This window comes from Stomoxys calcitrans, chromosome 5 (assembly GCF_963082655.1).
Source record: "Stomoxys calcitrans chromosome 5, idStoCalc2.1, whole genome shotgun sequence".
Lineage (NCBI taxonomy): Eukaryota > Metazoa > Arthropoda > Insecta > Diptera > Muscidae > Stomoxys > Stomoxys calcitrans.
In genome coordinates, this window is record NC_081556.1 from 72331489 (window position 1) to 72344378 (window position 12890).

Genomic DNA, 12890 nt, shown 5'->3' on the forward strand with positions numbered 1-12890 from the left:
TTAACCGTTTAATTCAAATTTCAAGAAGCTTTGTCTCTGTGCCAAAACAAATATATGTGCCCAATTTCATGAAAATTTCATCAAAACGCAATTTTTATACCCCACCATAGGATGGCGGTATACTAATTTCGTCATTCTGTTTGTAACTACTCGTAATATTCGCCTGAGATCCCATAAAGTATATATATTCTTGATCGTCGTGACATTTTATGTCGATCTAGCCATGTCCGTCCGTCTGAAATTTCGCACGTGGTGTTTTGTTATGATATACAACTACTGCGCTAAGGATGGTTTAAATCGGTATATAACCCGATATAGCTGCGATATAAACCGATCTTGGGTCTTGACTTCTTGAGCCTCTATTTTGGAAAACGTGTTTTGTTATGATATCCAACAACTGTGCCAAGTACAGTTTAAATCGGTTCATAACCTGATATAGCTGCCATATAAACCGATCTTGGGTCTTAACTTCTTGAGCCTCTAGAGTGCGCAATTCTTATGCGATTGGAATGAATTTTTGCACGAAGTTCTTTGTTATGATATCCAACAACTGTGTCAAGTATGGTTCAAATCGGTTCATAACCTAATATAGCTGTCATATAAACAGATCTGGGGACCTGACGCCTTGAGCTTCTAGAGGGCGCAATTCCTATCCGATTTGGCTGAAATTTTGCATGACGTATTCTTACTTTCAACAACTGTGTCAAATAATGTTCAAATCGGTTCATAGCCTGATATAGCTGCCATAAAAACCGATCTGGGATCTTACCTTCTTGGGCTTCTAGAGGTCGCTCTAATAGCAGAGCAAATCTTTTCTTATATCCTTTTTTGCCTAAGAAGAGATGCCGGGAATGGAACTCGACAAATGCGATCCATTGTGGAGGGTATATAAGATTCGGCCTGGCCGAACTTAGCCCGCCTTTTCTTGTTAATTTATATGAAGGTAGCATGGGCAGACAGATATCCATACTTAACAATGGATCTTTTTCTTCTCCATTCCTGTGTTAAGGGCAGTGCTAAATTCGCTTTTAGCGAAATTTTTTCATGATTACTTTTTTTAGATAATAGATTTTGAAGCAAAAAACTTGCTGATTTCATTCAGTAGGACATTGCTTCATTATTTATGACAAATTTTCATAAAAGTATTAAGTTATCATTGAGATTTTTGTAGTGCATCGAAAAAGTAACCGTGAAAAACATGTGATATCATATGTGAACCAGCTTTTATAAACCAATTAAAATAGATATAATACTATGTACTACAATGGTGGCAGAGGGCATACTATTGCAAAATGAACTATGAAAAGCCAGCAAGCAGTGTCTGCTATTATCAGCAAATTTTTTACTTAGTGCATCAAATGTCACTCAAGTAGGTTTATAAACGGATTTAGTCCCCATGTTTGGGTTTGTAAACATAGATTTTTAGTTCATGTATGGCATCAAATTGTTTAAGGCTTTTAAATCCCTTAAAGGCTTAATAAGAATCCCTTAAAACCCACGAAGTTATTTTTATAAAGATTGATTTTTAATGAAATTTTCTCTTAAGACAAGGTAAGGTTAGGTTTGAGTGGAAGTCTGACATCAGACTCACTTAGATGTTATCGTCCATTGTGATACCACGGGAACAGGAGATCGCTTTAAAAAGCTCAACATGTTCACATCCGCTAAATCGGACAAATGTTCATAATTAAACTCTTTCTGACTGCCAGTGTGAGGCACACACACGGCAGATGGTCTATAGTCTTTTCTTCCTCGAGGTCTTCACAGCTTCTGTAAAAGTCGTTACTTGCAACCTTCAGTCTGTTAGCATGTTTCTCAGAACAGACAGCGACCTGTCATGACGGATACAATTACTGAGACGTCCGTTCTAGCCACCGACATGAAAGCGGTATACCTCTTCAAGTCTAGATTTGGCCACATAATTTTAGAATGTTCAAAACTCACCCTTTGTGACCATCTATCATTCGCTGCGCTCTGGGGCTGATCTTGAAAACCCAGCCTTATATGTCGCTAGAGGTACACCCACATTTTCTGTGTAAAGTAGTTCCTAGTCTCGCAAGCTCATCCGCTTTACAATTCCCTGGGATATCTCTATGATCCGGCATTTAGAACAGCCGAATTTTGGACTGTTCCGCCATTTTGCTGAGAGATCTGGGACAGTAGAAGGTGGTTCTTGAATCCAGAAATACGTTCTCCAGGGATTTAATGGCTGCCTGCCTGTCTGAGAAGATATTTATGCCGGTTTTCGTTATGACATTCTGCCACTTCTTTAATCGCATCGATCTCAGCAAGTGGATTACACACTGCCTGAAACATCGAGCACTGTATCAAGGATAACACAGTGTCCGTAGTCCGCAGGAGGGCTTTTGAAGCGCCGTCCACCAGATTACAACAGCATATAACTTTATAGGTCTGACAACTGCAGTATGTACACAATGCATTACATGCGGTTTAAACACCCAACTTATGCCAATGGCTCTCTTACAGGTGCATAGGTCTAGAGTTGCCTTTCTTGCTCTATCCCAAATGTGGGATTTGAAGTTCAATTTCCTGTCCAGCAAAACACCCATGTTTACTGCGCTCTCAGTAAGCTTGTATCTCCCGCTGAAAAGAACTACTTCCGTCTTGGATTTACGCCAAAACCACTTTTGGTAGCCTACTTCGCCGTCATACATAGATACTTCTGAAGTATATCTCTAAGTGTGCTCGGAAACTTTCCGTTAACAGCAATTAACCGCAATGTAAAAGTTTTTATTTTCATTTAATAAAGGAAACAAAAAAATTTTTTTTGTTACCATATAATGCCAGGTTTTGGGAAAATTTGGCTTGTCAAAAATCAGTAATTTACCATGATTTTAAAAAACTCAACATGAATGGTTTTGAAAATTTTTGTTGGTGAAATTTCTGCAAAACGTTTCAGGGTCTCGCTGTCCTTTAAAAAAATATTGGTATGGCGATGGCACGTGATGAGCACTAAAATTTCCGCTGTCTTTTTAAAAAAAATTGTTATGGCGATGGCGATGGCGAAGGCACATCATGAGCACTAAAATTCAATTTTCTCGATAAATGGTAATATAATTTAAAAACAATATTTTTTTGCAGAAAAACTTAGTTAAAAGTCTTTTTTTCAATAAATGAAAAAAAAACTATTTTTGGCAAGAAAACAAGTACTATTTACATCTTCGTACTATAAAAGTCGTAAATAGCAAATATATGGAATTTCGTCAAAATTGGATGATGGAATCGATGGGTTGATTTTAATGGGTTAATTTTTTTTAATTTAAATCAATTTATTTGAACAGAGGCTAACTTTGAGCATGTTTTTAATTACAACTACAAAATAAAAAAATACTACCATGTTTTTAATACTTAGATGAAAAATTCAAACACATTCTACATCAATATGAACCATAATATAGTACCGTAAATACCGCAAAAATCTGTAATTATTTTTAACGGCTCCTTGCAGTACCACAAAAATCATAAAAGTCCTTAATTGCAATATAGGTATACAGATTTTATGATGCCTTCACCCATTTTGTCAAGTGTTCGATTGTCGCCATCATATAATAGGTCACCAAATTTCTTTGGGTTTTTATATCCACCACCGAAGGATGGGGGTATATTCATTTCGTCATTCCATTTGCCACATTTATTATCCGATTTTGCTGAAATTTGGGACAGTGAGTTGTGTCAGACTCTTCGACATTCTTCGTCAATTTGGCTCAGATCGGTCCAGATTTGAATATAGCTGCCATATAGACAGATCCTCCGATTTAGGGTCTTAGGCCCATAAAAGCCACATTTATTGAGATAGCGAGTTGTGTTAGGTCCTTCGACATCCCTCGTCAATTTGGCCCAAATCGGTCCAGATTTGGATATAGCTGCCATATAGACCGATCCTCCGATTTAGGGTCTTAGGCCCATAAAGCCACATGTATTATCCAATTTTGCTGAAATTCGGGACAGTGAGTTGTGTTAGGCTCTTCGACATCCTCCATCAATTTGGCTTAGATCTGTTTAGATTTGGGTATAGCTGCCATATAGACCGATCCTCCGATTTAGGTCTTAGGCGCATAAAAGCCAAAATTTTGTACCCGATTTTGCTGAAATTTGGGACAGTGAGTTAAGTTAGGCCCTTCGATATCCTTCTTTAATGTGGCCCTGATCGGTTCAGATTTGGATATAGCTGCCATATAGGCCGATCTCTCGATTTAAGGTCTGGCGGCCATAAAAGGCGCATTTATAATCCGATTTCACTGAAATTTGACACAGTGACTTATGTTAGGCTTTTCGACATCTGCGTCGTATACGGTTGAGATCGGTTTATTTTTAGATATAGCTACTAAAAAAAACAATATTTTGTTGTACACAATTGAACAATGACTTGTACTTGTTAGTTTTTGGTCTAAATCGGATCATATTTCGATATAACTGCTATGGGACATAAGGTATGCAATTTTCAACGGATTTTGATGAAAGGTGGTTACAAATATACCCGAGGTGGTGGGTACCCAAAGTTCGGCCCGCCCGAACTTAACGCCGTGTAATAACAGCCAATGTCATGGTGGTTGCTACGGCATCGCAGAATATGGCAAAGGGTTGTTGCGCAGCTCTCAAAGAATGATGTTGGGTTGATGATCGCATATTGTAGCAATGCATTTGTTTTCGACGGATGGCATTGATAGAAAAATGCCATATTTGCAGGCCTTTACATACGCATATGAATACCGTAAAATTATTTGAAATTTTTAACGATTCAATGATTTTTTGGCGAGTTTAAACAAAATATGCCAAAAATGTTTAGTGATATGAACCAGGTGCTTCAATTGTTGTCTGGAGTTTTAAAAATTGTGTATTGTTTCCTTCAAAATTTTAAAAAGATTAATTTAAAATCAGCAAACAATTCTTACTGGTATCAGCAAACTTATTTTTTTGAGTGTATATAAAATTGATTATTAGAATTTGATGTGTACAATGTATTTAAGATACATTTTGTTTTATTGAATGATCATGGCCAGTCACAATAAATTTCCTTATGGTCGATTTGTTTTGGTAGAAAATGTTTAATTAAAACATTGTATTTCTTATCTCTTCTTTAGCTATCAATAGCTAGCATTGTTTTAAATCTCAGTTTAATTATGTCATTTGCCTACATTAGCCCGTAAAACATATGTTTAGAGTGCTAGCCAATGGTATGTGTGTATCGAAAAGCTTTGAAGAAATTATTAACCAGCATTAAAACACAGAAATTCATGCACAAAACTTAATGAACCAGACCAAAATATTTTGGTCTTTTGTATCACAAGGCGTGAAAAGGAAATTTTGTTAAATGTCTATTCTTAACATAAAATATAGAAAAAAATTTCAAAGATTTTTCTGTGCAACTGCGCTCCTATGCGATAAGTTTCGGTGGGACAGAGCCGAAAATTTTCGGTGAGTTAACAAACTACATAATAAAACAGTAGCCGTTGGATGGAGCGGACGTGTTTTCATTTCGCTCCTCAAAGAAAAATAACCGTATCTCGCAATAGGTTCTTCCTATTATGAAAAATTTTAAAGGCTTTTTGGAATAGGCTCAAAATGGACTTCAAAGACCCAATAGCTGCGGTGGTGGTGTCAGATCGTAGCATGTTGTCCTCCCCTCATATAGGTGTGGGTTCCTTGGCACCTATAGTCGAGAGTAATGCTTCAAGCACACAACTAGTCGTCAGACCAACAAATGAGGAAGAGACGGGAAAACCAGAGGGATGCGCAGTTCGTCTCCAGCCTTTAAGTATGGTGGTGTTTTGGACTCGGATTCGGACAGCGGCAGTGTCAATGAAGCAGTCTTCGTAGCCGAATCGAGAGATGAGGGCATCGGGATGACGGCAGAAGTGAGCGATGGCTTTGCTAGGCTCACAAGCAAAACGAGATAGCGATCCGCGGCACGACGAAGGAGACAGAGGTATATGTACCGGCAGCGCAATCGGGCGAAAGTGCAGGATGCTGGAAGGGATAGAACTGACATTCCAAGCACCTCTACGAAAGCTGTAAAGAGAATCAGATCTCCCGAAGAGCACAACACTTCCCCCTTCCACCACGGAAGGGGAAGATGATCGCTGAGAGGAGTCGTCCTCTTATGCCAAAATGGCAAGGAAGCACTTATGCAGTCATCAATATCGGCAGTGTATCTGGTAGGATTCCACCAGATCATCGGTCCCAAGTGGAGGAATTAGTTAACCAGGGGATTTTGTGTGGAACTCTGTAGAGGGTCCATCCATACAAATGATGAGCTGTGAGTATAGAGGGGACATCTTTACCATGCGTTTTGATTCGGCGGATTGTATTGGTACCGTCAAACAGCTCGTCAGAGGTATTCACGTTCCCTGGGAGGGCGCAAAGCTCGACCTGATGAGAAAGATGGACATCCCCAGCTCACAAAGGCGACAGTCTTCATCAAGGGATGGGGCAGTAAATTTGCGACGGAGCGCATGGGCAAGCAAATCCAAGGTTTGTTCGCAGAGAAATGGGAGGTCTTCCATAGGGAGGAGAAGAAGGAAGGATCAAGTCTCCGTGACAAGTTTGGCAAAGACTAAAGGCAAGGCGCAATACGGGTCAAGGCTGTCTTTTCCATGATTGGGAATGCTAGGATAGGCAGAAATTCTCATATTGAGACATCAGGCTGTGCAGTGGTAGGGGACTCAATACCGCCTTACAAACAGGGGGTTGACGACGAGACAATCAACGCTTCTCTCAATATTGAAAATACAAGGATAAGCAAAGATTTTGCAGTGCAGGGGCGAGAGACGAATAGTGAGCCGACGATGGTGCCATCACCTACTCCCAAGTAGCCCATTTACTTAAGATTTAGAAGACTAAGATAGACAAGGAACCTAGTATTGAAACATCAGGCAGTACAGGGACTGGAAACTCAATACAGCCTAACGAACAGGAACCCAATGATGGAACCATTACCGATTACTATAAAGATTCGGAAGGCTAGGATAGGCAAAGAACCTAATACGATAACATAAGGCAGTGCAGTGACAGGAAAGTGAATGCAGCCTAAAGAACAGGGAACGGACGATGAGACCATCACCCACTCCCAAGTAGCCTATTTAATGGAAGACCAATGATGAAGGTCATCTAAATAAACCTCCACCGAAAGCTATATTTAAATCTATAAGTATATCTAAATATGTCTATATCTAAAACTTAAATCTAAGCAAACAAATTCACAAATAATACCATGTACCACAATGGTTGATTGTCAATTTGGACATATATCCAAGTGTGTTTAACAAAAGATCTCTATCGTTCATAACACTTGTATGATGTATAATAACTACTGTACTTTCATTTGAACTTGCATTGTACTTAAGTAGATAAAAAGTCATCAATCGTTGCGCACTAACCTCGCATCTAATCCTCGCACAGTTTTATTAGAATTGCTTAAGCAGGAGGATTAATATTAATTTCCAATGCATAACATTTAAAGTTCATTTTTGCCAGGATGTATTTCAGTGGCAGGAATGTAATATGTTTTATTTTATTGGGTAGAATAGTCAATGCAAACTATCTGCCTGTCCATTGCCAGTAGGTCACCATACCGCTTCTTTCAAACGTACGGATAATTGTGGCAATATTATTGAACGTGGATGCTTAACTGAGTTCATCAACCAAATGAAATTTGAAATGAACGCTGTCAGCTCTGTCTCCCAATGCCTGGTAGGGAATGTACAGAGGATTGGATACCGAGAATTACTGCAGGCGCATCCCAAGCTTCAATGTATTTTCTTTTGCTGTTAATAATTGCTCTTGATTTCAAATGCAAATATGAAATATAAGCTGCGGTATATTTAAATTGTATTTATGCCATATCATAAGAATTGAAAAATAGTTTAAGAACCGTACTGAGAAGGCTCACAAATGTTGGGCACGAAATGGGGCCTGAATCCGAGGATCTACAAGAACGTGATTAGACCAATACTTACTTACGCCTTAGTAGTTTGGCGGACTGCTATGGAGAAAAAGTGCAACATAAGGACCATACAACAGGTTCAGAGAACATGTTGTCTTGGCATAGGCGGAGCGATGAGGACCACGCTCACTAGGGCACTGAAGACTATTCTAGATATCCGACCCACTGACATACAGATTAAGTGTGAGGCAGCCACTGCGGCTATGAGACTTAAGGCGATGGGACAATGGATTGAGGATGGGAGCAGCTCATACCATCGCGGTATAATCGAGATGACGATAGGAAGCCTGGAAGGAAGGGAAGAGGCTTCCGACCGGATACCTGAGATAAACTTTGAAGTCGAGTGCGAGGCACTGCTGCCATCGGCACAGTCTTGGATTGACGGAACTCTAGTATTGCCATGTGGAAGATCGTGTTACACGAATGGATCAAAGCTAGAGGACAGAGTGGGCCTGGGGGTTTACATTGAGAACCTAGTGACTGAGATCTGTTTTAGACTGCCTGACCATGATATGGTCCTGCAGGCGGAGATCCGGGCGATCACGGAATTCGTGAAGTGGTGTGGTGCTAACGCGAGGACGTCGAGTGTGAACATCTTTACTGACAGTAAAATTGCCATAAGGGCAATAACAACCCGGACGGTAAGGTCACGAACAGTCTTGCAGTGTAAGAAGGAGATTAAAGCCTTCTCTGAGGATGGCAAAATCCGCATCGTTTGGGTGCCGGCTCTTAACGGAGTAAGGGGATATGAAACGATTTGGCGGTGAAGGCCAGAGGACTGCCGTCAATAAACTTGGTTAACCCGAAGCCTTTCGGGTTGACGCAGTCCGAGTTAAGGGAGTGGGCTACGAATGGGCGTGCAACATTGTGGAACAGCGAAACGGGGGGATCCAGATCGTGAGAAGACGAGGCTATTACTGAAAGGTAGCAAGAAGGAGGTCAGTATAGCTATTGGTATCATAACGGAACACATTGGACTACGAGCTCACTTATGTAAAATCGGTGCGGCAAGTGTAGGGCATGCGGGGAAGATGATGAGACGTTGGAGACGTTTCCTTTGTCATTGCCCGGCTTTCGCGTCCAACAGAATATCAGACATGAACCAACTTAGGGGAGTGGTATTGAAAACAATTAAGGATTTTGTAAGTAGCACGGAATTCCTAATTTAAAATTTTTTGTTTTAGAGTTTACTTTATAGTTTTTAGAGCGCACAACAAACCGATTTCTGGCTTTGATGTATGTCCATAGTGGCATGGGGCGGATGAATATATGCATCCTCTTCTCAACCTAACCTAACCTAACCTAGTTTAAGCTTTGAGTTAGAACTAGATGTTTCCATTTGTTTAATTTATTTTTTCTAATAAGCGACACACTTCCGAAACCTTAGAGCACTTCCTATGCCAATGCCTTTCGTAAAAGAAAAACTATGACAAATTCCAATGAATTTTAAAACTTATATTGAATTTAGATGGTAGTTACTTAAGGGTTCCATAACCAATTTCATTGTAAAGTTTCTGCGTAAAGTGGATATGTAATAAATTCAATATTTTGTTATGCTACACTTGACGAAATTTGTTACTCAATACACATACAGAGAATTTTTTTTTTGCTTAAACAGCCAACATATACGTCAAACCACATTTTTACGGTGGCAAACTAATAGTTCTGCTATTGGGACATATATGATATCCCTATTTTCTTGTTTCAACGATAAACAATAATCGCAATATAAGCATAGTGCACCCAGGGAAATAAGTTTTATGATGTCAGCACACACTGACTGCTGATTTAAAATCGATTTTTTTACTTTTGAAGAAACCCATATCAAATTTTTGTACTTATTTGTACGACAATTGTTATATAAAAATGTAAATGTTTGGCAATTTTATGTTTCAATTTACTATTTAACAGCATAAATATGACTTCAGCAATTATTTTGTCTACAGTTGTTCAAAAAATTATGTGAAAAACTGTCTGGCATATACCCTTAAAATTAGAAGATAAGAAGTAAAACGAAGTTTTTTTGTGTATTGCTAATGCAAATTTGTCCATGAATATTCCATTAAAGAACTTCTTACATTTCAATGAGTACTGTCCGATTCAAGTTTTAGCTCAATGATGAGGCAACCCCTGCAGTACGACACCTCTTTGAGGAGAAGTTTTTGCATGGCAGTATCTCACAAATGTCGTCAGAACCAACGCTGAAAATATTTGCTGATCACACGGATTCGAACCGCGGCGTTTAGCGCCATAGACGTAAATATTAAACACTGTACTACGGCGGTTAATATATACTTCTACCACATTTTACCATCTGAAGAAAACAGAAAAAACAGCAGAACATTTTTGCTATTTTACCAAACAATTACCGCTTTCCCATTTTCATCAGATGTTTTGTTGTTGGAGCTAACATTTTTGCTGGTTTCACTCACACATTTCTCTGGGTGTAGTTTTTAATAAACTCTTTGTATCAGTGTTTAACATACTCAACCATGGAGAGGTACTCTACGCCTTACGATTGTTGAAGCCTTTTACAAACATGGGCGTTCGAATCAAATAAGTCTTCAACCGGGGATTGATTTGTGGGCAAATTTCAAGAAGACCACCGTGGCGCAGAGTTTGGCATGTCAGCCTATGATGCCGACCGCCTGGGTTCAAATACCGGCGTGAACATCAGAAAAAATATCCCCTTATAAATGCTGGTTACATCTACAAGGTATCCAACCATGGTAAAATGGTGGTGTCGCTCTGCGACACGCTGTTCGGAGGCCCCATATCATTGAGCTAAAACTTGAGTAGGACTGCACTTTTTCATATGAGAGGAGTATCCCCTGCTCCTTGATGGAAAGTTCATGGGAGAGTATGAATCTTTTTCTGATTTGCATGAGCTGTTGTCATGGTTAGGTTAGGTTTAAGTGGCAGTCTGCCAATAGACTCAATTAGACGTTTTCGTCCATTGTGATACCACAGGAACAAAAGAAGGAAACTGCCTTCTAGTTCCAACCGTTGAACCATCCAGATTGATTTAAAAACGCCCAGACCAATAATCAGACAGGTTCTCAAAGAAATGAGAACCTAAAGTGAAACTCCTTCTGACTGCTAGTGCGGGACACACACACAGAATATGTTCTATAGTCTCTTCTTCTTCGATGTCCTCAGAGCTTCTGCAAAAGTCGTTGCTGGTAACCTTCAGTCTGTCAGCATATTTTCCGATTAGACAGTGACCTGTCATGACGGACACAATGACTGAGACGTCTGTTCTAGCCAATGATAGCAAAGCAGTAGACCTCATCAAGTCTAGATTAGGCCACATAGTTTTGGAATGCTCACACCTCCCTCTTTGTGACCATCTACATTCGTTGTCCTTCGGGCCTGGTCCTGAAAACCTAGGTTACATGTCGCTAGAGGCATACCCACAGATTTCAGTATCCCTGGAATGTGTAGGGTAGTTCCTAGTCTCACAAGCTCGTCCACTTTACAATTCCCTGGGATATCTCTGTGGCCCGGCACCCAGAACAGGTGAATTTTGAATTGTTCAGCCATCTCGTTGAGAGATCTGCGACAGCCGAGGGCGGTTTTTGTGTTCAGAAATGCGTTCTCCAGGGGTTTAATGGCTGCCTGGCTGTCTGAGAAGATATTTATGCCAATCGTCGTAATGTCATTATATCTCAACCATTCCGCCACTTCCTTAATTGCAAGGATCTCTGCTTGACCAGTTCTAGATCTTTAGAGTACACCCCAAAGCCCACCTGGTCGTTTTGCTTAGAACCATCCGTATGGAAGTCTATGTTATTTCTGTTACATGAGAGCACTTAAAAAACAAATAAAAGCGTGCTAAGTTCGGCCGGACCGAATCTTATATACCCTCCACCATGGATAGCATTTGTCGAGTTCTTTTCCCGGCATCTCTTCTTAGGCAAAACAGGATATAAGAAAAGATTTGCTCTGCTATTAGAGCGATATCAAGATATGGTCCGGTTTGGACCACAATTAAATTATATGTTGGAGACCTGTGTAAAATGTCAGCCAACTCGAATAAGAATTGTGCCCTTTGGGGTCTCAAGAAGTAAAATAGAGAGATCGATTTATATGGGAGCTGTATCGGGCTATATACCGATTCAGATCATAATAAACACGTATGTTGACGGTCATGAGAGAATCCGTCGTACAAAATTTCAAGCAAATCGGATAATAATTGTGACCTCTACAGGCTCAAGAAGTCAAGATCCCAGATCGATTTATATGACAGCTATATCAGGTTATGAACCGATTTGAACCATACTTGGCACGGTTGTTGGATATCAAAATACTTCGTGCCAAAATTCATTCAAATCGGATAAGAATTGCGCCCTCTAGTGGCACAAGAAGTCGAGACCCAAGATCGGTTTATATGACAGCTATATCAGGTTATAGACCGATTTGTACCATTCTTGGCACAGATGTTGGATATCATGACAAAACATGTCGTGTGAAATGTCATTCCAATCGGATAAGAATTGCGCACTCTAGAGGCTCAAGAAGTCAAGACCCAAGACCGGTTTATATGGCAGCTATATCAGGTTATGGACCGATTTGAACCATACTTGGCACAATTGTTGGATATTATAACAAAAGACGTTGTGCCAAAATTCATTCAAATCGGATAAGAATTGCGCCCTCTAGAGGCTCAAGAAGTCAAGACCCAAGATCGGTTTATATGACAACTATATCAAAACATGAACCGATATGGCCCATTTACAATACCAACCGACCTACACTAATAAGAAGTATTTGTGAAAAATTTCAAACGGCTAGCTTTACTCCTTCGGAAGTTAGCGTGCTTTCGACAGACAGACGGTCGGACGGACGGACGGACAGACGGACGGACATGGCTAGATCGACATAAAATGTCACGACGATCAAGAATATATATTCTTTATGGGGTCTC

The 12890-nt window shown here is 39.9% G+C and overlaps 1 protein-coding gene across 2 annotated transcripts in view; it reads right to left on the minus strand.

Moving 5' to 3' along the window:
- The window catches only part of LOC106081341 (uncharacterized), a 97489-nt gene that overhangs the window by 18031 nt on the left and 66568 nt on the right, over nucleotides 1-12890 (minus strand). The gene's annotated exons all lie outside the window — the stretch shown is intronic.